The sequence below is a fragment of the Onychostoma macrolepis genome, chromosome 04 (assembly GCF_012432095.1).
Source record: "Onychostoma macrolepis isolate SWU-2019 chromosome 04, ASM1243209v1, whole genome shotgun sequence".
Lineage (NCBI taxonomy): Eukaryota > Metazoa > Chordata > Actinopteri > Cypriniformes > Cyprinidae > Onychostoma > Onychostoma macrolepis.
In genome coordinates, this window is record NC_081158.1 from 24,282,674 (window position 1) to 24,306,703 (window position 24,030).

The 24,030-nt window shown below is 38.2% G+C and overlaps 1 long non-coding RNA gene across 1 annotated transcript in view; it reads left to right on the plus strand.

Annotated features, from left to right (window-relative positions):
- LOC131538944 (uncharacterized) overlaps positions 1 to 24,030 on the plus strand; it is a 43,519-nt gene that overhangs the window by 2,218 nt on the left and 17,271 nt on the right. Inside the window, exons 2-3 of the long non-coding RNA XR_009270755.1 lie at positions 5,090 to 5,277; positions 22,065 to 22,153. This is a non-coding gene — a long non-coding RNA (uncharacterized LOC131538944). The remainder of the gene's footprint in view (positions 1 to 5,089; positions 5,278 to 22,064; positions 22,154 to 24,030) is intronic.

Here is a 24,030-nt window from a genome sequence, read left to right on the forward strand (position 1 = left end):
GGATGTGCTAGACCTGCAAACACAACTGTAGATGGTTTATTCTGCTGTTTAGCTTCAGTTTAGCAGTAGGTGAGAGACAGGCATGGCATTGAGAGGAACAGCACAGCCTAAGGCTGCTGTCCCATCAGCTCTGACACATATTTCCCCTTACAGACAACACATTACGTTTGTTCTCATTCAGTGACTTCATCAACAGCTGGCCTACTCCACCCCCCATCAATGTTCATTCATATGAAATCATATTATTTTGTCTTTGAGAGACGTCCGCCTGCCTTGCATTCTCTTGTGCATTTGACAGTTCTTATCTCAGGTCTTATTTCCGATAGTCTCAGTCTGAGCTAACACGTCTGTAATAGCACAGCTTATAACACAATATACACATTAAGTTGTGTTTAAACATTCAAGCAATTTTAACCATTCAAACGCAATAAGATGCTATGGGGAACTCAAATCGGTACTTTCTTACAGACTGTCGATATGGTTTTCTGCAACAACACATACACCCAAACCATATGCACAAATATCGAAAGTCTCCTGATAGCAACACGGTGTGCGAGTACTAAACTGAGTACATTTTTACAGCTTTTTGAAAAAAATTTCAAAATGCCCATCTTGGTGGGTATTCACAGGTCTTAACTCTCCCCACTCACCATCATAGACAGCACTGTGGCTGCATCATCTCTCAGGACCTGAGTGGGACACTCACATTGACATTGTAAAAAAAAAAAAAAAAAAGGTTGTACTTCCTTCACCAGCTGACGAAGTTTAACCTATCACAGGAGCTGCTGAAACAGTTCTACTCAGCTGTCATTGAGTCTGTTCTGTGCACATCAATAACTGTCTGGTTTGGTTCAGCTACGAAATCAGACATCAGAAGACTACAGAGAACGGTTCAGACTGCTGAACAGATTATCGGTGCTCCCCTGCCCACCCTCCAAGAACTGTATACATCCAGAGTGAGGAAAAGGGCTCAGAAAATCACTCTGGATCCCTCACATCCAAGTCACCCCCTTTTTGAACTTTTGCCACCTGGCTGGTGCTACAGAGCCCCAAATACCAGGACAGCCAGGCACAAGAACAGTTTCTTCCCCCAGGCAATCTACCTTATGAACAGTTAAATATTCCCCACATTATGCAATAAAAATGTGCAATAACTTATATTTATTTGTTACCACCTCCATCCTAGCACATCCATGCATTTCCTTCCATTCTATCATCTATAGCACAACTGTACATAAAATGTATTTACTTTTACATTTTTGTCTATTTATATTTACATGTGTGTATTTTTTATTCTCATCTTATTTTTATTGTCTGTGTGAACCGGAAGCTTATGTCACTAAAACAAATTCCTTGTATGCACAAGCCTACTTGGCAATAAAGCTCTTTCTGATTCTGATTAAGTTAATTTAAACATTTAAGGGGGAAAAGTATGATGTGTATCAATATACTGGATCTGTACATTAGGTCTTACAGTTACATCCATCTAATATACCTTCTGCTGACAAAGAAAATCACTCATGGTGCTTGGCCGTGCTTAAAGGTGCAATAAATGGGAACTGCAGTCCAAATTCAAAATATTGGAGAGCATTGTTTCTCCCACCTAATCCTCCTCAGACTCAACGCTCATGCGGGTTGCCAGATTGAGGCCACGCAACAGGAACGAGTGCAACTGACAACGGAAGGCAACAAGCCTTACACCATAAGTTGATGAGTTGATTTATCCATGTTTAAATATGCCACTTGTCACAGAGTGGAAGCTGAGGCTTTTTAGGTTAGGTTGTATGTGCAATCTGACCCAGTTCGTATGTTGGCTTTCATGGGTGCAATCCACTGTTTTCCACCAGCTGGCAACCCGGTGTGTCGAGATACTACTGGGTAAATTGGCAGTGGGTGGAATCACACAAACCAAAACAAAAACAGACATTCCAACACAGAACGCACTTTTCAACATACCGGCTGTAGCATTGTTTTTTGAAGAAACAAGTATGTAAACTTACCATGTTTCCTAAATATCTGCAAACATATTATGGTATTTTTATGCTTTAGTACATTCCAGAAATTACATACAGCACCATTAACCTTTGTATAGTTATTAAGAATTATAGTACATATAATTCACACAGTGACAGCTGAGCATTTTATTTTACATTACATTTTTCGGATTCTGTTATACAAGTAGACTGTACTTGAAAAATTATATGTACTAATCCCATTGTTTGGAATTTGCTTCTTTGTTCTTGTTTTCCTGATTTTTTGTGTCTTCAATAAACTTGAGAACTTCATACTTATATTAGTTTGATTATTTTGCTGTGAAATTAAAATTGGTATAGATAATTGTTCAATTTCAGTCGTACATTAGGGACCAGACTTTATGCTGCAAGTCAAATGTTTGGCTACTTGAGTCTATAAGCTCAGAGTTACAAAAAACGATTTTGTGTTGTTGATTCTGTTTATTCATGCATCATTACTAGCACAAATATGATCAAAACACCACTGCAATTTCAGCAATTTTAAAAGTTTTGGATACAGCGCTTAACATTTTGTACCGCCAATTTGACTGTGTTTGTGCTTTATTCAGAGAACAGCTTGACTAAGCGGTATGTGAGGAGACCGCTTGCACCCTCTGGCCTCCATTTGTAATTTATCAAATTGATTTTTGAAGCATTTTTCTCCAGCCATTAACACCCGAATCCACACATGCTAATATTATGCTAATAGTATGTTAATTGAGAGGGGAGCTGCTAAGCAGGCCTGCTGTCAGGAGCTCTTGTGAAAACTGGGTGGGGTCACTCGCAAGCTGCAAAACGAGCCGCAACACAAATAAACAAATCTCTAAAAGCTTACGGGAGCAGCGCTGCATGTTAACGCACAAAGGAGGGGGGGCAGTCGGCCACTCATCAGAATAAACAAATGTGTGATTAAAAGCAAGGCTGTAGTCCTGGATATCATTCGACCATGTCACTGGATAAGAGGTGATTCACACAGAACGTGTTTTTGCATTTAAGAAACAAGAGATGCATGGCAGTGCAATGACAAAACCTAGGTATAGAGATACATTTTTAAAGTTGAACTACTTTTAACTTGAGTGCAGCACTTTTAATATGGTGTTTCAAGTGCGAGACATGAGTGCAACAGTCTGTTGTCCGTCTACCACATGCTTACTAAGAAAGACAACAAAGACAAGAAAGAAAAGCAGAGAAATTAAAAATGCAAGGCTACGTCTACATTAATCCGGATACATTTGAAAGTGGAATTTTTGTTTTAAAATGCTCTCCGTCCACACTAGCTTTTTCAAGTGTATTCCAAAAGTTTCTCATTCACACTGAAACATTGGAAAACGTTAAATTTGCCTTAGTGTGCATGTGTAAAACTCGCTCATTGTGATGATACAGGTGGAACAGATTTCATGCTATTCTTCTGGCAGGATCATTTTATTTACGAAAATATCTCACAATTCATTGGCGTCCAGGTCACACTCACTCACTATTATATATGTTTGATCTAAAATGCAACTGCGCATGCAGGACAGCAATGGTGAGTAAATTTCCTGTCATCTTTGCAAAACTGTAATATGAAGACTGTACAAAGTAACATCTATAGCAACAGTGTGAAAGTAGGCACAATACCGGTAAACATAGATATCTATTGGTACAATGTGCGTCACATGATGACTAAACATGCATCATCGTTTTCAAAAGCATATTAACAGTCCTCACTACAATGCTAAGATGGCGTTTTCACATTTATCCACTTTGGAGAGCGTTTTCAATAAGCTCTGTTTTCCTTGACAAAAACGCACTCTCAGTGTGAACAGAAAGCCAAAACAGAAAGAAAAAAATACTAGCAGTTACGTAATCAAGTTTTTTCAAGTAACTAGTAAAGTAACGCATTACTTTAAAATAAACAAGAAAATATCTAAATTACTTTTTCAAATAAGTAACTTAAGTTACTTTGTTTTCCTATTTATTTACTGACACTGTTCCTGTCCCCGTGTTGAGTGAAATTGGGAGTAAGTGCCGAGGCATTTTCTTCAGCCTGAGGCTTATTAATTTCACTCTTGATGTAAAAGGGCCCCTGCAGTCGCCTAAAATAAAACTTTTTTTGTTATTAAAAATAAATAAGCAAGCCCATCCAAGGTGACAAAAAGTAACGCAAAAGTAACAATGCATTACTTTCCATAAAAATTAACTAAGTAACGCAATTAGTTACTTTTTTATGGAGTAACGCAATATTGTAATGCATTTTTAAAAGTGACTTTGCTCAACAATGCATATTAGTGTGAACAAAGCCTGACAGGCAGGATAGTGGAATGAAAAAGGGTTTGTTTTTAAAAAGTTAAACACAGTGCAAGACACTGCAAAAAGACGTAAGCGCAATGGTCAAACACATCCGTTTAGCGCATATTTACATATGGACCATATCGACACAAGATGTATTGCGTCCCAATTCGCATGTTATATGTCCTAAATAGTAAATTAGTAGATGTAGAATTAAGGCCTGTTCACACCAAGAACGATAACTATAAAGATAACGGTATTAGCTTCCACACCAGCAAACGATATCATCTGTTTATTCTCAGCGCGTCTGCTACTTTAAATTCTTGAGCTCATTACAGCAGGATGGATTCTGATTGGATGTCAATGTTTGTTTCATTCATTAGCTGGAAAAAAATCGTTCTGAAAGTGATTCCAACAATATCTGTGCCTTTTATCGTTATAGTTGTGGTGTGGACTCTGCTATTCTTTAATATTGAGAACAATTTTTATAACTATATATTTCTCGTTATCGTGCTTGGTGTGAACAGGGCTTTATAGAATTTGTGTGTCCCAAATTGTAGTATTGAAATGAGTATCCCAAAGAAACCCGGATGGTCTGTTATAGTGTTATAATATTACTCACTATCCATTACCTTTTGGAGGAGGATTCTGTTCAGCACTACAAACACCAGTAAAACATGTTAAAAAAAACGACGAACATGGCAGACTTGCAAGACCCACAGTTCAGTAGAGAGGTTAAGACAAAGGGGTTTGAGTGATTAATAATCAATACCTTAACCTAACTTAAATATTTATTTATTCTGCAACAGCACTGTGTCACATCTACGCTGGAGCAAGGAGAACGCAGGAGTCGAGGAGCATAATCAAACCTTCCTTTAATGAAGCACAAACACAGGGAAACAGAGCACGGGAGTAAAACAAACAATACCGGACATCAGACACAGTGAAAACCAAGGCTTAAGAATACAGGGGAAACAAACAAGGAGAACTGAAACAGGTGAGGAGAAAATCAAACACAGACAGAGACTAATGAACTAATAATAAAGACAGGAACAGGAAGAACCAAATATGGGCATGGGGAACAAGACACACGTGACAGATCACCCCCCTCCCGGTAGGCGCGTCCTGCGCCGTAACAGTTCTACCAGGGAGAGGGGGGCGGGCGCCCTGGAGGCCGGTGCAGGGCAGGAACAGAGAGGAGCTTAGGAAGGCCTTCAGGGTGGGTCAGGGGAGTCGGCGGCCATGGCGGGTCAGGGGTCTCGGGCAGCCATGGCATGTGGCCCCCCCCCAAAAAAAACTTCCAGGGGGAAACTATGGAGTCTGGGGGGACACTTGGGGGCACTCTGGAAGCGTGGACACTTGGGGGCACTCTGGAAGCGCGGGGCTGGACGGGACCAGCAGAGACGTAGGAGACGATGGAAGGCTGGACGGGACTGGCCCTGGAGAGGCGGGCTCTGGAGGGTGCTTAAGAGGAGCGGGCTCTGGAGGGCGCTCGGGAGGCGCAGGCACAGCATAGTGCTTCCGAGGGGCTGGCACTGGCCTGGGGGGGAGCCGCGACATCAGGACATTACCGGACATCAGACACGGGGAAAACCAAGGCTTAAGAATACAGGGGAATCAAACGAGGAGAACTGAAACAGATGAGGAGAAAATCAAATCAAGTTTTAGTTCTTCATATGCTTTCCAATGTTTTTTTGTTTTGTTTTGTTTTGTTTTGTTTATTTGTTTGTTTGATTGAGAAATTAAACAAAAGGGTATGACAAATAATGACTATAATGTACAATGTAGTTGTACTTACTCAGCTTGTCGCCATTCATCTAGCCTCTATAGTGTCTCATAATTACCATCTTCAGGTTTTTACCAATTACCAATGAGGTCTACCCGGAGAAATATGAGTTAGCATTCCCATGACATTCATTGGCACTGTTTTCGATATAATTAATCAATTTCACACGAGCAAAGAGACGTTTTTCGGAATATTGGCACACCTGTGATTTGACCGATGCTTCGTGTGCAATACGACCATGTTAGACCAACAACCCTTTTTTTTCCGTGTAAAATTGCTTTTAAACTTCATTAAACAAGAAGCTAATATTGAGTAACTTACGTTTGCCGTTGCGAAATTAGGTTCAAAAAGCAGAATCAACCGTCACACGCCTCCGAGCAACCTGCAGTAGCAGCGCTTCATTCCTGAATCATGAATGAACTAGTGTTTCGAACTAATCGTTTAAGTGAGTGATTCAGTGACTTGCTCATAAAGACAAAATAATGAAATCTACACAGAAAGCTAAAGTGCTGTTAAACACTGTTCAGCCAAAAAAAAAAAAAAATCTGCTGAACTGATTTGTATAAATTCTTATGTTTTATTTAGTCAGAATACACAGCTAATTTTGAAAGGCCATCAATTAAGACAATTTTAGTTACAGTGCAGCTCTGTCCTGTTCCTCCATATGCCCCCTTGTTTCCAAAAGCCCACTGCTGACCTCTTCAGGAAGTGAAATTGTCACTCTAGAAAAGCACCTCCTTTCCCCTCTCAGACTTGTTTTTGCCCTTTCACTGACAGTGCACTGAAGCGCATCTTTAATTTGCCCTGGTCACCATTTGCCCTGTGCTCGAAGACTTTTGAGTTAGTTTTTTTTTCTGGCAAATATTTGTTTTTGATTTGCCAGAATGAGAGAGGCCCCACTGGCATGTTCTGGGGCGGCATTGCTCATGCCCTCAGTGCGGTGACCGCTATTGCCAGCTGTTGACTTTGTAGCTGAAATTTGTTTAATATTCACTTTTCTTCATGCGCTGTGGCCCCGCTCAGAAGGAAAGTGTTACAGCCTCAAAGCTGTATTATTGAATAAAGGCATCCTGATTCATGTGCTTTATAATACTTATTATTAATAATGGTGCATTTTCTGAACACAGACCTGATACTTCTCTAAAATGTAAATTTTTAGGATGCCATGACACCCCACCACCACCACCACCACCACCACCACCACCACCAAATATGATAATCCACCCTTTTTTTTTTTTTTTTTTTTTTGAAGAACCCCTTTCCTGAAACATAAAGGCAGTTATATATTTTCATGTTTCATGTATTTTAAGATCCATCAGTAGTGTCAAAAACAGCATGTTGTTTCTAAAGTTAAATAATTAGCTTTTATATTATCTTTGCACTGAAGCCAAAGCAAATTATTTAAATATTATTTGGAAAATATTAAATAATTAAGCAAATCTTACTCGAGTAGTTTATCTCATCTTAAACCAGCAGAGATCATTTTTTAATTCAAAATGATTTGTAACCAAACTATATGCAAGTTTTTATTTTTCAGTATATAAACACTTTATTTTAATTAAAATAAAAAAATCTCAGAATTTCCAACCAGTCTTTTGAAAGCAGAAAAATGAAACTGTAATACAATGAAATTCAAGTGTGCTAAAAATTTAATTAACTTTGACAGACCAAAAATACCTTTTTATTTTTTGTAAAGTCAATGTGAATTGCATTTCAAAACCATTTTACGCCTATGGTGTACTTAAATGTGAAACAGAACATTGAATGAGGAAAAAAAAAATTAAGGGCAAGACTTTTTTATCTGTCGGTACTGATTTAGATGATTTTGAAAAGGGTGCTAGAATGTAACCAGACCAAATGCAAAATGATGCTCAATGAATCCTATTTGGCAACTGATTAACATTATCCAATAGCCTATGTGGACTAAGTTAAGTCAGCTGAAATAGTTGTACATTTCTACATTTTAATTAAAGATTACAAAGTTGCATTTTTTTTCTCTAGAACTACATGCACCAATGAAGTATTCATAATAAATCCAGGAGCATGCATTAGAAAGTAAATAGGATCAATTTTGATTTCATGTTGGCTTGAACATCTAAAACCATTGCATGTCTCTGCTTCAATTATGACTGATTCTTTCAAAGTTGGAGCATCTGGCATGGAGAATAACTCCATCAGGGATGAAAGGGTAGGTGTTTTTACAGCCCAGCTAATGTTATTTGCATGAGGGACACATTAGTGGCCTTTGCCATGAATAGTAGGATAGAGTGAGATGAGAAGGGTCAGATGAGACATCAGAGACCACGAGATCGACAGGATTTGCGCCAGTGTCCGGGGATTACAGTGCATTGAGCACACACAGTATTCTGAGTGACGGGGATTTAACCGTGGCCAGATAAATCCCAGGGTTGTGTAATTGTCGAGCGCTGAGCGTTGTTCGCACAGAGCGGGCCTGACGAACAGATGTGGGGTCATCCTGCGGTGTCTGTTAGTCCTGCGGTTAGTCCTTTAATAAGAGCAAGGGGACACTGCTCACCACAAACTACAGGCCTGTAAACTGCGCCTGACTGCCTGGGAGTTCGCCACAGTACACACAGACATGGGGAATGTTAGTTTTGTCTCAAATATGATTCGATATCTCAAGAGAATTTGGTAAATAAAGCGTGAAAAGGAGAACAGTCTTTTTTATTTTTAAGCTGATGGACAGAGAGAGCAGATCCTCGCATGGATGGAGTATTTCTGCATGTTTCCTCGGCTTATGGATTATGATGTTTTCAAAGAAATCTCTTTGAAGCCAAAAACACAAGTCAAACCCGCTATTTTTCTGAGTTTTGACAAGAAATGGGATTCCGATGAGAAAATCCTGAGCATTCGTGTGATTTGAGAGATGTGTCCGAGGAGCCGAGCCAGACTCCAGCTCTGATAAAAGATCACAGGTCACATGAAATCAACTTGAAGAATTTGGAAAGGAGAAATATGTTGAATGGTCTTATATGGAAGAAAGGATGATGTGCAGAGACCAGACACTTGAAGTTGAGAAATTTCAGTTTTTATTGATTTCAGTCCCATAAACCCATAAAATACAATGGAAATATATAAAAGAACATAAATTAGATGTGTATTAGGGGTGGTCGACATGAAATATCACATAGTGATAGATTAATTTTCACCTTTAAAAACACTAATAACAGTTAAATTGACTCTTCAGCAAATTTTAAAATGAATCTCCATTTTGCTTACTGTACTGTATAATGTTGTAATGCCTAAATTCACTTGTAGGATTTATAATATACATTTTACTTTTAGTGTTTTTCATTTATTTATTTATTTATACAAAATAGTATAGAATTTTTATTATAAGCCATGTATTACTTATCAGCCCTAACATGAAAATAATTATTAGCTTCAGCCATATTTCTCAAGTCAATAATCCTAGTGTATACTTCATCGTAAACCTATTCTAAACATAGTTTTAAAATAGTTGTACTATTAAAACTTTTGCAAAAAAATAAAAAATAATAATAATAAGCTAAAAAAGAATTCAAAATGTTTTTAAAGTTAAAAGAACTGTTAATATTTTCCCTTTATGTATGTGTATACATTGTAACCTAAAATATTGATGTTGAAAAAAGTCAACTACACATTAAGAAATTAAAATGAGAATTGCTCTTACCATTACTTTTAATTCTAAAAATACTTTCTGTCTCGCATACACAGCTCTTTCAAAAGTAGAAATACATTAAAATTCTCTAGACAAGCATAATTGGTGTGTCTGAAATATTGCAAATAACAGTAATTATCAGATATTACTTGTTCCGTGGAAACAGCCGCCGTGTCATTTTGTTTTGATTGCCGTGGTCAGATGTCTGCAAAAAGTTTCCGCCGCTCAGTTTACAATGCAGCATTAGAACATCTTTGTTTTGAGGACGTGTTTATGTTGGAGTTGAACTCTTTCACATTCTAATGGGATTTTCTTTCTTTCTTTCAAAGAAAAGAAAGAAAACAAACAGAAGTCAGTGGTCTTTTGTTTCGGAATCTTAGTTTTGTTGATTTTCGACCCTTTAAAGTCCTCTGATATCCGGAAGTGTTTACAGTCTAATTACTGTCTGTGTTCAGCTCCCCTCTAGAGCTCCCAGCTGTGGAGCGGCTCGAGATGAAAAACATACGCGGGGGAAAGAGAGAATGAGAGAATTAATGGAGAGAAAGGGGGGAGAGGATGGATGTGTGTTGACAGTTGGAATGTCTCTGGTTCCGCAGGTCATGCGGAGATTCTGTCCCCTGAAAGTGATCCAGATGCTCTGGGCTTTGACTTGAGACCAAGAGGCGTCTCTTTCTCTCACTCACACACACACACACACAACCTGTGTGCCATAGCTCGCGGGGCTGAATACACACGAGGGAGGGGTGGCAGAGGACCCTTGCGCACTGGGGATCCCCTTTTGCCAAAGACACAGGGGTAAGCAAAGAAACGCCCCCGCCGTGTCGGGATAACATTATTTCCATGTTGCTGACAACCTGTTTCAAATGGAAAGCAGTTCGAGACCGTTTCTGACAAGGGCAGAGATTCACCCTTGCCCTTGTCTTCATAATTAAAGTGTCTGAATCTTAATAATGCAGACAAAATCATAGTATGGAGATGTCCTCGATCTGAAACCAGCAAATTGTAAGTCGCTTTGGATAAAAGTGTCTGCAAAATGACTAAATGTAAATGTAAATGTAAATCAAACATGCAGCATCTGCAGGGAAATTACAGAATTTAGTGACTCTTTTGTCTTCATTTTTTGCCTATTTCTTTCTAATTTTCGAATATTTAAGATGCACAGTTGGGTCCAAAAGTCTTCTTTTTTGCATCTCTAAGTACAATGCATGGCGATATATGTATGTATGCATGCATGATGCATATGACACCGGATTGTTTTGCATTTGTGTGGATGGGCTGCCTTTGTGTTCCCTCCATCTGCATTGCTCCCACTGCAAATCTGCATTGCTGACATTTGCGAGAGATTTGAAGTGCGTCGCAAAGGTTGTCAAGGGATTAATCTCGTATCATGCTGTGGTGCAGAAAAACGGCCCCTTCCAAGAATTAAACACAATTTACCCATCAAGCCTCCTTATTCTCCACCGCAGACAAGCATAAATAATATCTCTGCGGTCCAGATTCGCTAATTTACCAGCTTAAGCATCTCCTAAATGTTATTAGGGAAGCCGAGGAGCTTCACAGACCTCCTTCCGGCAGTGATTTGTTATCCGGGTGTGCTGTGCATATGAGTGTGTGAGAGAGAGAGAGGAGCGTACCTGACACCTTCTCCAAGCAGCCTGTAACCTCAGGGGCATGTACCCTGTGCTTGGCATCCACTCTCCTCTGCATCGTCCAACACATGATTGTCTCCGTCTCTGGCTGCTGAAATATCTGTATTCATTACATGCCTCTCGCATTAGTGTAATTTCACGTGCAGAGCTTAGTTCATTTGTTTAAAGTTTGTCTGACGCATTAAACTTGTACATTTTGTAGTGTTTGCACACAACTGTGTACACTAAGATTCATAGAGTGAGTCAATATGGACGTGTTCCTGAAGGCAGTTCCAAAAGTTAACTTACATTTATGGATTTGGAGAATGCTTTTATAAAGAGCTTACGTTGCATTCATGGTATACATTTATATAATTCCTCTGCATTGCTAGTACCATGCTTTACTGTTTCAGGAATGTTACGCTAACTTTTAAGATGCTATTTACACCAAATTCTGAAGCAGTAGAAGTAAACAATTCCAAATTAGTGAAGTGAGAGAAATGCTGGTTGTAAACGTAGATGTCATTTTTGAAAAGTCTCAAAAGTGTTGATATTGTGTAATTAAAAGTAAATGATTTTACCAAATGTTTATGTATTTTTATGCTACTGAGGTTTTAGAAACTTTTAGATTCTATTGAAATCAACCAATAAAAATGACAATAAGAGCATATAACATTTTAACAAACCAATAGCAAACTAATAGAAGCAATAACATTTTTATTTTTGTTTAATTCTTTTATTCTCAGTATGAAGTTGTTAGCTTAGCAACATGCTAACATCAAACTTTACTGAAATCAATCGCAATCCAAAATTAATACAGATTTATTACATTTAAAAAATGAAAACACATTAGTTTGCTACATGTAAAAACTGACTGTTTGTTTGAACTATTTTATTAATTAATTAATTATTTAATTAATTTTTAATGATTATTAGAATACCAAACTGTTATTTTCACAAGATACTAAAATCAAACTCTACTGAAATCAACTGAGGGTCAAGTTAATTGTTCAATTGTTCAAAAGCATCAAAAAGGTCAGTATGATTAAAATATTATTTTACCCAAGATTTCACAATTTGAATGTAACTATTGAAAGCCATTGCAAGTCCAGACGATTTTGCCACTGAAATAGTTCACTATAAAAATGAAATTTTTTTTTGTACTGACATTTTTTTATAGCTACTGTTTAATGATTTTTACCATTTTTTTTCATTATTCTATTAGCTTAGCAACATGTTAACATCTAATACTAACAACTAATCGCTAATAATTGAGTCACGATCTGTTCAATTCCAAAAAGCGTCATTAAAAAATGTCCAGTGTAATTAAAAACAGATTATTGCTTATTAGAGTATCAAGCCGTTACTTAGCAACATGCTAACATCAAACTCTATTACAATCAACTGCGAGTCGAGTCTCCAGTGCAGAGCGCTATTTATGTGTTGCGTGGAGTTTGCTATCTATGTAGAGCATTTATAATCAGTAAATATGAGCTTTCAAGGTAAAGGTTAATTGGTAAAGGGTTTTGGAGAGAAGAAATTAGGTTTTTGGAACAGAGCCCTATTCTCCCTCTCAGACACATGTCCATCTTTGCATGTGTACACAGACTGTCTAGATCTCAGTGTATGTTTATCAGGGTGCAACAGAGTGCATCCCTTGAGCAAAAAACCTGTTATTATTCTGACAGTCCTGATTGGGGGCCATGCTGGCAGGCTGGCTTCTCTAGCAGGTTAGCAGTGGAGAGCTTAGCTTCACCTGCCAGCCTGTGTTAAAGAGGTGAAGACGTTTCCAACTGACTGACTTAGTGTCATACACGCAGGGCCTGTGTGTGTGTGTGTGTGTGTGTGTTCACTGGAGCCCTGTGGGGGTTTCCCCACACCGTCCATCCCTGCGTGAGGGAGGTGGAGCCGGGTGTCAAGGGCTGTCAGAGCACCTCACTGCACCTGGAGCGAGAGATGTGTGTGAGACATTTTTTTCATTTCTTATCCAATCACAGTGCTTAGATGTGCAAGAATGGGTGGAGCATATCTTGAGTGACAGAAGACCACATGCTTCACCTGAGCCAATGGTCTCTCAGGAATCGTTTTTGATGATTTTATTAGTGGTGCTTGGTGAGATATCATCACCCTGCTAATAAGCCCAGGCAAATCTAAGTAAGCAGTCTCATAAAGTGAACATTAAATTGAAGATTCAACACAAACATGTAATGTTTTGTCATAAATAGGAAAAAAAGAAAAACGGAAAGGAGGTTTATATGGTGCATATTTACTGTTTGAGCCCACCTGTGTTCCAAATAAGTCCACTCTGTGCACTTAAATGCATAAATGCTTCACATTTTATCAAACTTGAAGTGTTTGAATATTTTTTATTGGTCAGCCTAAATATTTTGAGATCAAACTGGACCAATTTTAAAAATAAAGGTTCCAAAAGTGGGTTTTCACAGTGAAGCCACAGAAGAACCATTCTGAGTTACACAAAGAACCTTTTAGTGAATTTTCTTTTATCTTAAAATCCTTTTTTCAGCTATAAAGAACCTTTTGATGAATGGAAAGGTTCCGTAGATGTTAATTATTATTCATGGAACAATGCAAAAAACGTTTAGCCTATATTTAAAAGTGTGGATTTTACTCAGTGTCTATATTTTCTATGTAAGTGGCTAAATTTTCTGAATTTAAATCATGTGTTCTGAGCACAATGAATTTGTTAAAGTGTTTTAATATGAGGTTCACGGTGTTCTTAGTGGGCTTATTAGGAACAATAGGGGTCAATAAGAAGATCGTAATAAGCTCACTCAACAAAAACGTAATATTTCTGAATTATAATTACAGACAGAGCATTATGATAATCTTATTTTGGCTCAAGATAGTTCTTTAATATTGTACTTTAATGTGAATATCAGCAGTTTTTATTCATTTTGTATTGCATCAATATTTGTTTCTGTCAAATATTGTTCCCTATACGCTTGCTACAGATATAAAATCATCAGTCTTTTAAAATGCATGATATTGCTTTTAAATACCAAATATATAATAATAAAATAAATAAATATAAATGATTCTGTTCATTTTTAAAATTCTACTCAATATTCAGCTGATTTTGTTACAAGAATGTAGAAAAATAGCATTTTTGAGGGTCTTCAAACAACAAGGTTTTGACGTGACAATTTATAGTTACTGTCACACAATAATTTCACACATTTGATCAGAAATGACTCATAATCTATCAATTTCAACTCCAAACAAAAAGTAAAATAACACACGTCAGAGATGCAAACAGGTAAGGGGAAAAAAGGTGAGAACATTGTCACTTGCCCCTAATTATTGGCTTTCAAGGCTTGTTTTACATTTCATTGCCTCTTATTTTGAAGGACATTCATCTCCAAAGTCTGTTTTCCTCCATCATTCTTATTTTACAAACTCTTTTAGTTCTGGTCTGTTTCAAATGTGGTCCACGTAGCCCATAAAGCTCCTCTTATGTGAGAGACTAAAAACATTATGCATAAGCAAGCGTTCAAGGTCACGCAGCATGGTGGCTAGTCAACTTCAATCCACTCTCAGTTGAGATCACACGTACCTGCGATCTCTTCGGGTCTCTGTTTCAAGTTACCCACAGTGCTTACCGTCCTGCAGCCCGGTCACCCTGGTGAGGCCATCGACTGACTCCAGCTGTAAGGTTAAATTACACTTGTTAACATCTTTCATCTCGACTTCTGGACAAACTTCATTTTTGACAGGCAAATGATCGGTGAATTGCTCTGTATCAAACAGACAAGGTTCCCACATGTATGAGATCATCCCGCACCGTGTCTTTTCTTGATTCTGCTCAGTGTTGATGTGCTTGACGTTAATACAGTGAATTGGTACTCGAAATAGGATTCCGGGCAAAGGCTCAATACTTAGATAAAAGGCGTTGTTTTTAGAGTTTTTTCCCCCTTTTGGGGCAAATCTCACACAGGAGACAGGTGAAAAGTGACTTTGACACTCGCTCACGCGTGCACGCGCACACACGCAAACAGAGTGGATCTTTGCGTCTCGCGCCCACGCAGGCCTGGTTTTCCCCTCGCCAAGTCACAGGGTGCCGGCGGGGTTCGAGGTGACAGCGCGGCATCAATATCACGCGCCGCCGACGCCTCCTTGCTCTCTCTGGCAATGTGCACCTCGCCAACCTTTCTCTCTCTCTCACACACACATACAGACATATACACTCACTTTCACTCCTCTCACCTTCAGTGCTGAGCGCTCACCATCTGCAGCGCTGCTAACACCCAGCCACTGCCAAAGCACAGGCCCCCGCACGGCCTAGTCACACACACACACTCAACATACGTGCAGTGCAAACGCACAAACTGTCATATCCTCACACACTTAAGCACAGAACATGAGGGCTTTTTCCCTACTAGTCTGAGACCACAGTCAGACAACTGACTGCCTGATGGATGCTGCTCATCCCCAGAGATGAAATCGCCAGTTTTGTTTAAATTGGCCGGTCTTGTGTTACTTCAAGGAGCAGAAGCACACAAGTGGTATTAGTCCACCTGAAACAAAATATTCTAAAGGTTCAGGCTGATACAATAAATAGTTTTGAGGAAGAATTGGCAAAGTTTGCAAGGTTAGCGGCATCAAAGTTTTTTTAAAAACTATCAACTAGCACAACTGTATATTCCGTTTTTCTTTTGTTTGTTTTTGAGTAGAACATGTGAAATCACTAGTCTTTATTCATTAATCATAAGTCTTTTTAAAAGACTTTATTTTATTATGCATGTAGTTGTTATATTTGAAATAGGCCATATTCTAATAGCAGAAATTCTATGAAATATATTAAAAATATATACAATTCTGTTAAAGTTTTAAAATGTTAAATATATTATATTTTTTAGTAGTAGTATATGTATTTATATAATTATATTTGTATTATATTTATCCTTAAATATCCTTACAGTGGGGCAAAAAAGTATTTAGTCAGCCACCAATTGTGCAAGTTCTCCCACTTAAAAAGATGAGAGGCCTGTAATTTTCATCATAGGTATACCTCAACTATGAGAGACAAAATGAGAAAAAAATCCAGAAAATCACATTGTAGGATTTTTAAAGAATTTATTTGCAAATTATGGTGGAAAAAAAGTATTTGGTCAATAACAAAATTTCATCTCAATACTTTGTTATATACCCTTTGTTGGCAATGACAGGTCAAACGTTTTCTGTAAGTCTTCACAAGGTTTTCACACACTGTTGCTGGTATTTTGGCCCATTCCTCCATGCAGATCTCCTCTAGAGCAGTAATGTTTTGGGGCTGTCGCTGGGCAACACGGACTTTCAACTCCCTCCAAAGATTTTCGATGGGGTTGAGATCTGGAGACTGGCTAGGCCACTCCAGGACCTTGAAATGCTTCTTACGAAGCCACTCCTTCGTTGCCAGGCGGTGTGTTTGGGATCATTGTCATGCTGAAAGACCCAGCCACGTTTCATCTTCAATGCCCTTGCTGATGGAAGGAGGTTTTCACTCAAAATCTCACGATACATGGCCCCATTCATTCTTTCGTTTACACGGATCAGTCGTCCTGGTCCCTTTGCAGAAAAACAGCCCCAAAGCATGTTGTTTCCGCCCCCATGCTTCACAGTAGGTATGGTGTTCTTTGGATGCAACTCAGCATTCTTTCTCCTCCAAACACGGCAAGTTGAGTTTTTGCCAAAAAGTTCTATTTTGGTTTCATCTGACCATATGACATTCTCCCAGTCCTCTTCTGGATCATCCAAATGCTCTCTAGCAAACTTCAGATGGGCCCGGACGTGTACTGGCTTAAGCAGGGGGACACTGCAGGATTTGAGTCCCTGGCGGCGCAGTGTGTTACTGATGGTAGCCTTTGTTACTTTGGTCCCAGCTCTCTGCAGGTCATTCACTAGGTCCCCCCCGTGTGGTTCTGGGATTTTTGCTCACAGTTCTTGTGATCATTTTGACCCCACGGGGTGAGATCTTGCGTGGAGCCCCAGATCGAGGGAGATTATCAGTGGTCTTGTATGTCTTCCATTTTCTAATAATTGCTCCCACAGTTGATTTCTTCACACCAAGCTGCTTACCTATTGCAGATTCAGTCTTCCCAGCCTGGTGCAGGTCTACAATTTTGTTTCTGGTGTCCTTTGACAGCTCTTTGGTCTTGGCCATGGTGGAGTTTGGAGTTGGACTGTTTGAGGTTGTGGACAGGTGTCTTTTATACTGATAACAAGTTCAAACAGATGCCATTAATACAGGTAACGAGTGGAGGACAGAGGAGCCTCTTAAAGAAGAAGTTACAGGTCTGTGAGAGCCAGAAATCTTGCTTGTTTGTAGGTGACCAAATACTTATTTTACCGAGGAATTTACCAATTAATTCTTTAAAAATCCTACAATGTGATTTTCTGGATTTTTTTCTCATTTTGTCTCTCATAGTTGAGGTATACCTATGATGACAATTACAGGCCTCTCTCATCTTTTTAAGTGGGAGAACTTGCACAATTGGTGGCTGACTAAATACTTTTTTGCCCCACTGTATGTATCCTTAAATAGTAATATAAAATATAATATATTTAATAATTATTAAATGTTTACCTGTATTTTTATTTTTATTCTGTTCATTTGCTAGCAAAGGCTGCTGTGCCATTATTAAAAAAAAATTTTTTTTTAAATCTCATCAGTTTATTTTATTTTGTATATATTTTATATTATATTTGGATTATTTTATAATAGTATTAATACTAATGTTATTAATAGTGTGTGCTTGTGTGTGTGTGTGTGTGTGTGTGTGTGTGTGTGTGTGTTCAATATAAACTCTATATACTGTATAAGACTGCTGTACCATTATTTGAATTCATTTTCCTCACTAGTCTATTTTATTTAATTTGATTTTATTATGTTTGTATACATGTGTGGATAGATAGCTAGACCTTTTCAAATAAACCCATTTTAAAATGGAATGTAAAAACAAAACAAACTTTGGTTGGTTGCTTTATGTGTCAATCAGATGATCATTTGCTATCTGAGTGAGCGGTTCTTGACCTTAGACTTAATGCTGGTAGTCAAATGTCTGGCTATGCAAACTAATTCCCTACAAACTCTAATCCAGAGAGGGAAAAAAGCAGAGCACACACCAGAGAAGAAGATTCTTTCAGTGGAGAGAGCGAAAGCGCATGTATGACCAAAGCGGAATGTTTTAGCTCTTACAACAGAAAAAAAGCCCCACAGGTTTATTTAATTATCTCTCAGTAATCGAGGTCCCAGGTGATCGTTCCCGAGAGGAGAGCATGAGGGCTTGATGATATTACACACTGAATTACGCTCTGAGTGCGATATTACTGTGAGAAATTTCACGTCTTCCAGGCTAAACGTCTTGTTGTGGAGTGTCTTAATTCATTTACCGCTGTTTGCTGCCTCGGTGCCCCTGAGCAGAGGTGAATTAATGGTGGTCATTTCTCGCCCTTCCTCATTCCATTAAATGGACACGGGCGCTCGCAGGCACCCGTCGAAGAAGAAAAAAACTCCTTCTCGCACAGGCCTCGAAGAGAGGAGCCCATGAAATGTGTAGTGGAGTTTAATGACTTATAATGAGATTCATAAAACATGGCTGAAATTGCTTGAAAAAAGCGGCGGGAGAAAAAACGGTAACGAAACGCGTTGACAGCAAGCAGGCTTGACATTTGGCCTTGTGTAATTAGGAATGTGCCAGCCTCCCTTCCCTCTAAATCTGGGCTCTAAATCATTATTCTCCACGGTGTTGACTTTGTCATGTTTCTGCGCTTAAGCTTTACCATTTCTGTAAATATTGCAGCCAAAATTACATTACAGTTTTTTTCTACCCCTTAATTGCTTGCCCTCCAAACACAATCTGCTTTGGCAGTACATAAGATGGTATAGGAGTTAACGGAGGCTGGAAGCTGGCACGCAAGCTGCACGCGCTCAGAAGAGGCCCGCTAAGAAGAGGAGATGAAGAGTTGAGAAGCTGGAGACAGCTGATCACACACACAAGCTGTAGAGCAGCAGGCAGATGCCATTGGAACATGGCTGTCTGTCAGCAAAACTGGCAGTACAGAGAAGCCGAGGGAGGAAAAAAGCTGAAACGTCGAGGGAAAGATGGAGTGAGGGTGACGGGAAGACTCGAACGGAGACTGTAGGACCGAGTGGAGAGATAAAAATACCAATGTACAGGAAAACAAGGGAAGATGTGTCAATGGAGGGAAGTGATAGGGCACAGAGTCACTTTGGAGTGTGTGACAGAACTGTGCATGATGGCAAAACAGCTCAAGAATTACCGTTTTACTTCGTAATTGATTTGACAGTGGCCTGAACGTATTTAGACACTAAATATAAAACCAAGTTAATTGTAAAGAAAGTGAAACATTTGCAAAAGAAATTTGTTAGGAAATAATAGATATACTGTTGATACGCAAGATTATTTTAACGTTGGGGGGCAAACTTGCCAAAATCTGCAATTAAGTGAATAGAGTAAAGCTCTAGCATCAGTTCTTTGCAGATTCCACTTGTGTTTTTTTTTTCTTTTATTTGTAATGTTTTTAATTCAATGACATTTCATGCATGTTAAGTGTCCAAATCTCCAAACTAAGGTCAGTGCTGTCAAAACAATTAACATAGCAACTGAAACTGACTCGTAATTTCCCTAAACAGTTCAGTTTCACTGTATAATGAAGTACATTCTTTTCACATAACACATTTCTTTTGATGTGGGTCAGATTCAGGTGTATTTTGTTTTGAGAGCACTGCCGTTAATTTAGAAGTGCGTAAAAACACCTGAGAAAATCTGCATGAGAGAAACAAGTGGAAGACTGCAAAAATAGCTTATGCCTCATATAGGCTATATATACAAAACAGAAAAGAGAGCAATTTTAATTGTAGGGCCCCCATAGACATTGAAAAGGACAATATTCAGATCAGTGGAAATCATTAGTTTCTCAGTGTCCAATTCTTTCAAATTTGAATCTTTGTTTAGGCTGCATTCTTCTGGGTGTTGGGGATAGAGAAATTTATAGAGCAGGCTAATAGAAAACAAATCTGAATCGATTATTAGGCTGATAGTTAGTATGTTTGTTTTTTGACTGTTTATTGATTTATACATTAATTCCTATCAGAATCAAAAGATTTTATACCGTGGCGTGGGGTCCAAATCTGAGAAAATCTGGATTCATTCATTCATAAATTAATTCGTTCATTAAGGTCTCTTTATTACTATTTTTACTTTTTTTTTTTTAAACCCTGTTTTCACGGAAACTGCTTTCCTACAATGATAATGTCTTTCCATTACTGTCATGAAACTGCTCTCACCGTTGCTCAACTTCTCTTCAGTTCCCTCATTATATTAATCTTCCCTTCGGCTTCATTTGATGCGCGCTCTGAACCTCACACTTTCCCCAACTTTCTTTCCTTAAGAGGCTGTTGAAAGGGATGTCATCGGGGTGGAGAATCTCTGTGATTGTTTTTGCGAGGGGTGGACGTGGAGTTCTTCCGCATCGGTTTTTGGGACGGGTTCTTCTCAGCGTCGCGCTAAGCCGCTAGCTCTCGGACTCTAATCCCTTCAACCAGTGGGGAGCGATGACACTCCGTAAATACCAATAACAAATAATGAAGCATTGCTTTATCTGCGTGATGGGAGCCGAGTTAATCTGTGGACCACTCTTGACACTCAATTAAAAGTGAAGAATGTGTCCCTCTCCGAGTTTCGGAGGAGTTCAAGGGTGGACCGCGCTCGCTAAATACATGGAGATGAGAAGTTCGGTGACATGTTGGGACCTCGAGAGCCTTTGGCTGCCTTGGTTTAGCTTAGTGCCGCGGACTTGATACGAACAAACAGAGAGGAGTCGAGATAAGAACCTTAAATTCAGTCTAGTTGAAGCAAAAACAGGACAGCTAAAAATGAATGCAATAAATATGAATGTGTCAGGTGAACACTGTAATGGAGTATGAAATAAACGTTCAGTCAAATCAGAACATAAATTACATAAGGGAATATTTCTCAATTAGTTTCTACATATAGGCATTAGGCAATAGTGGGGTATGTTGTCACTATTTAATAGAGTCCACCATGAAACAGCATATTATAAGCACAAATGCAGACTATAGAAAATTATGAAACGAAATTCTTGAAAAATCAGAAATGTAGACAGTAACATTTAAAAATAGTTTATAGCCAACAAATTTTGTAATTAATAAATTATAGTACTTACAATAACATTGTGAGAACTTGACAATTTTGAGGAAAAAAATTTCAGTGAAATACATCATGAAGATAGTTTAAATGAGTGGACAAACTTCCAATAAGGCCTCAAGATGACTATAAATGATTTGAGAGAGAAAAAAAACCTATTAAAATGTGCTAAGACCACTTAAAATCAAGATATTCATTATTTGATTCACCCCCTCAACAACTGTTTTTTTTTTTTTTTTTTTACCGCCTGGATATATGAGGAAGCCTAATTTTAAAAAGACCTGGTAAAGTCATGTACATTATTACAATCTTGGCATTTTTATAAAATTTATTAATATACATTTTTAGTTATTCTGATATCTAAAATATTTTAGCATGCGTCCAGTAAATCATAAACAACTGGAAAAGTCATGGGAGCTTCAAACTTTGTTGTGGACAGTGAGGGGCCTTGGAGTCAAAAAAGGTTAAGAAGCACTGGCTTTTTGAAACCAAAGGGTAATGTGTCCCATTTTGAAATTGCAGAATGAGGTCAGAGGGGACTATGTGCCATACTGCATGATCATCTGGACGGAATTCTGCAAGGATGGAGTTCTATCACACAACAGGCCCAGGTAAGACCCACAAATGAAAACACTAACCACCCCTGTGCCTTTTACTTTATTTGTACAGTATATTCATGATGAGATTTATGGATGGAGTAAAACATTGCTGCGTTAACTAAACTAAGGTCTGAACCACCAAGCAGCTGGGTTAATCCACCACTAGTGCTGTGGTGAAGGTGTTCATTTGCTGCAAGTAAATATATAAATATAATTAATAAAATCAATAATAAATCATTTGTTAATATGAGCACATTATATTTTTAATATTATTCAGTGGTTTTCAGAAGTCTGAGGCCACATTGATAATATGAAATTTAAAATCTGATAACACAAAGAAAGTTTTAGGATTGTAAAAAAATGTTAAACAAATCAAATGAGTAAGAAATACTTCAGATTCTGAAAAAATTCTAGGTTACTAATGAAATAAGCACATTCATGACACTGATCATGTATATGTCATATATGTATAAAGATGTTGTTCTTTGGATCATTTCAAATCATGCTGAAGAACATCATCATCAGGTTTCACACAATTACTGCTGTCATTAAAGTAAAAGAGGGACAAACCAAATGCTGTATTATAAAATTTGTTTTCAATTCAACTTTTCTCTCAGAATGCTATAGTGATATAGAAAGTGCAATTCATAATGCTAAAATGTTGCATTATCTTAAAGGAACACTCCTCTATTTTTGAAAATAGGCTCATTATCCAACTCCCCAAGAGTTAAACAGTTGAGTTTTACCGTTTTCAAATCCATTCAGCTGATCTCCGGGTCTGGCGGTAGCACTTTTAGTGTAGCTTAGCATAGATCGTTGAATCTGATTAGACCGTTAACATCTCGCTCAAAAATGAGCAAAGAGTTTCGATATTTTTCCTATTTAAAACTTGACTCTTCTGTAATTACATCATGCACTAAGACTGACGGAAAATTAAAAGTTGCGATTTTCTAGGCTGATATGGCTAGGAACTATACACCTTTTTCTTCAACGCAGAAGTAAACCTATGGGTGAGACTTCCGGGTCATTAGCCGCTATAGGTAAATAATGAGAAGAATAACAACGTGCAGTAAACGGTAAAACTGTTTGCACTACAAACCAGTGTGTTCATAATTAATATAACAATTTAAAATAATACGGTAAGACACACCAATTTTCAATATCAAGCAGCAAAACGTAATGATATTACACAATGATATTATGCAGCGCTGCTTGCACAGGGAGCGTGCCTTGCAACCATGGAGCGTAATATCACTGCGCCTGCTGCACCCATGGTACGGCAGCAAAGTCCCTTGATTATTACGCCGGAATGAGAGTAACTTTTCATTTTCCATCAGTCTTAGTACACGATGTAACTACAGAAGAGTCAAGTTTTAAATAGGAAAAATATCGAAAATCTTTGGTCATTTTTGAGCGAGATGCTAACGGTCTAATCAGATTCAATGATCTATGCTAAGCTACGCTAAAAGTGCTACTGCCAGATCCGGAGATCGGCTGAATGGATTCGAAAACGGTAAAACTCAACTGTTTAACTCTTGGGGAGTTGGAAAATGAGCCTATTTTCAAATATAGTGGAGTGTTCCCGGCAAAAAAAACAAAAAACAATATAAGCCCAATAGAAACCATCACAGAAATTCTAATGGTTTCCATTAAAATACCATTATAAACCATTAGCTTTTTTCCAGTAAAACCATTACAAAATTCCTTTTTGTAGTGTGTTTTGGGCATTTTTCCAATAGGATTTAACATCCCACCAATAGAATCCATCACACACCAATAGACACCATTATAGTTTCCATTAAAACCAATACAATTCCCATTATAACCATTACATTTTCTATTGTGTTTTGGGCAGGGTTCTATTGTTTTTTTTCAGCAGGGTTCCTTTA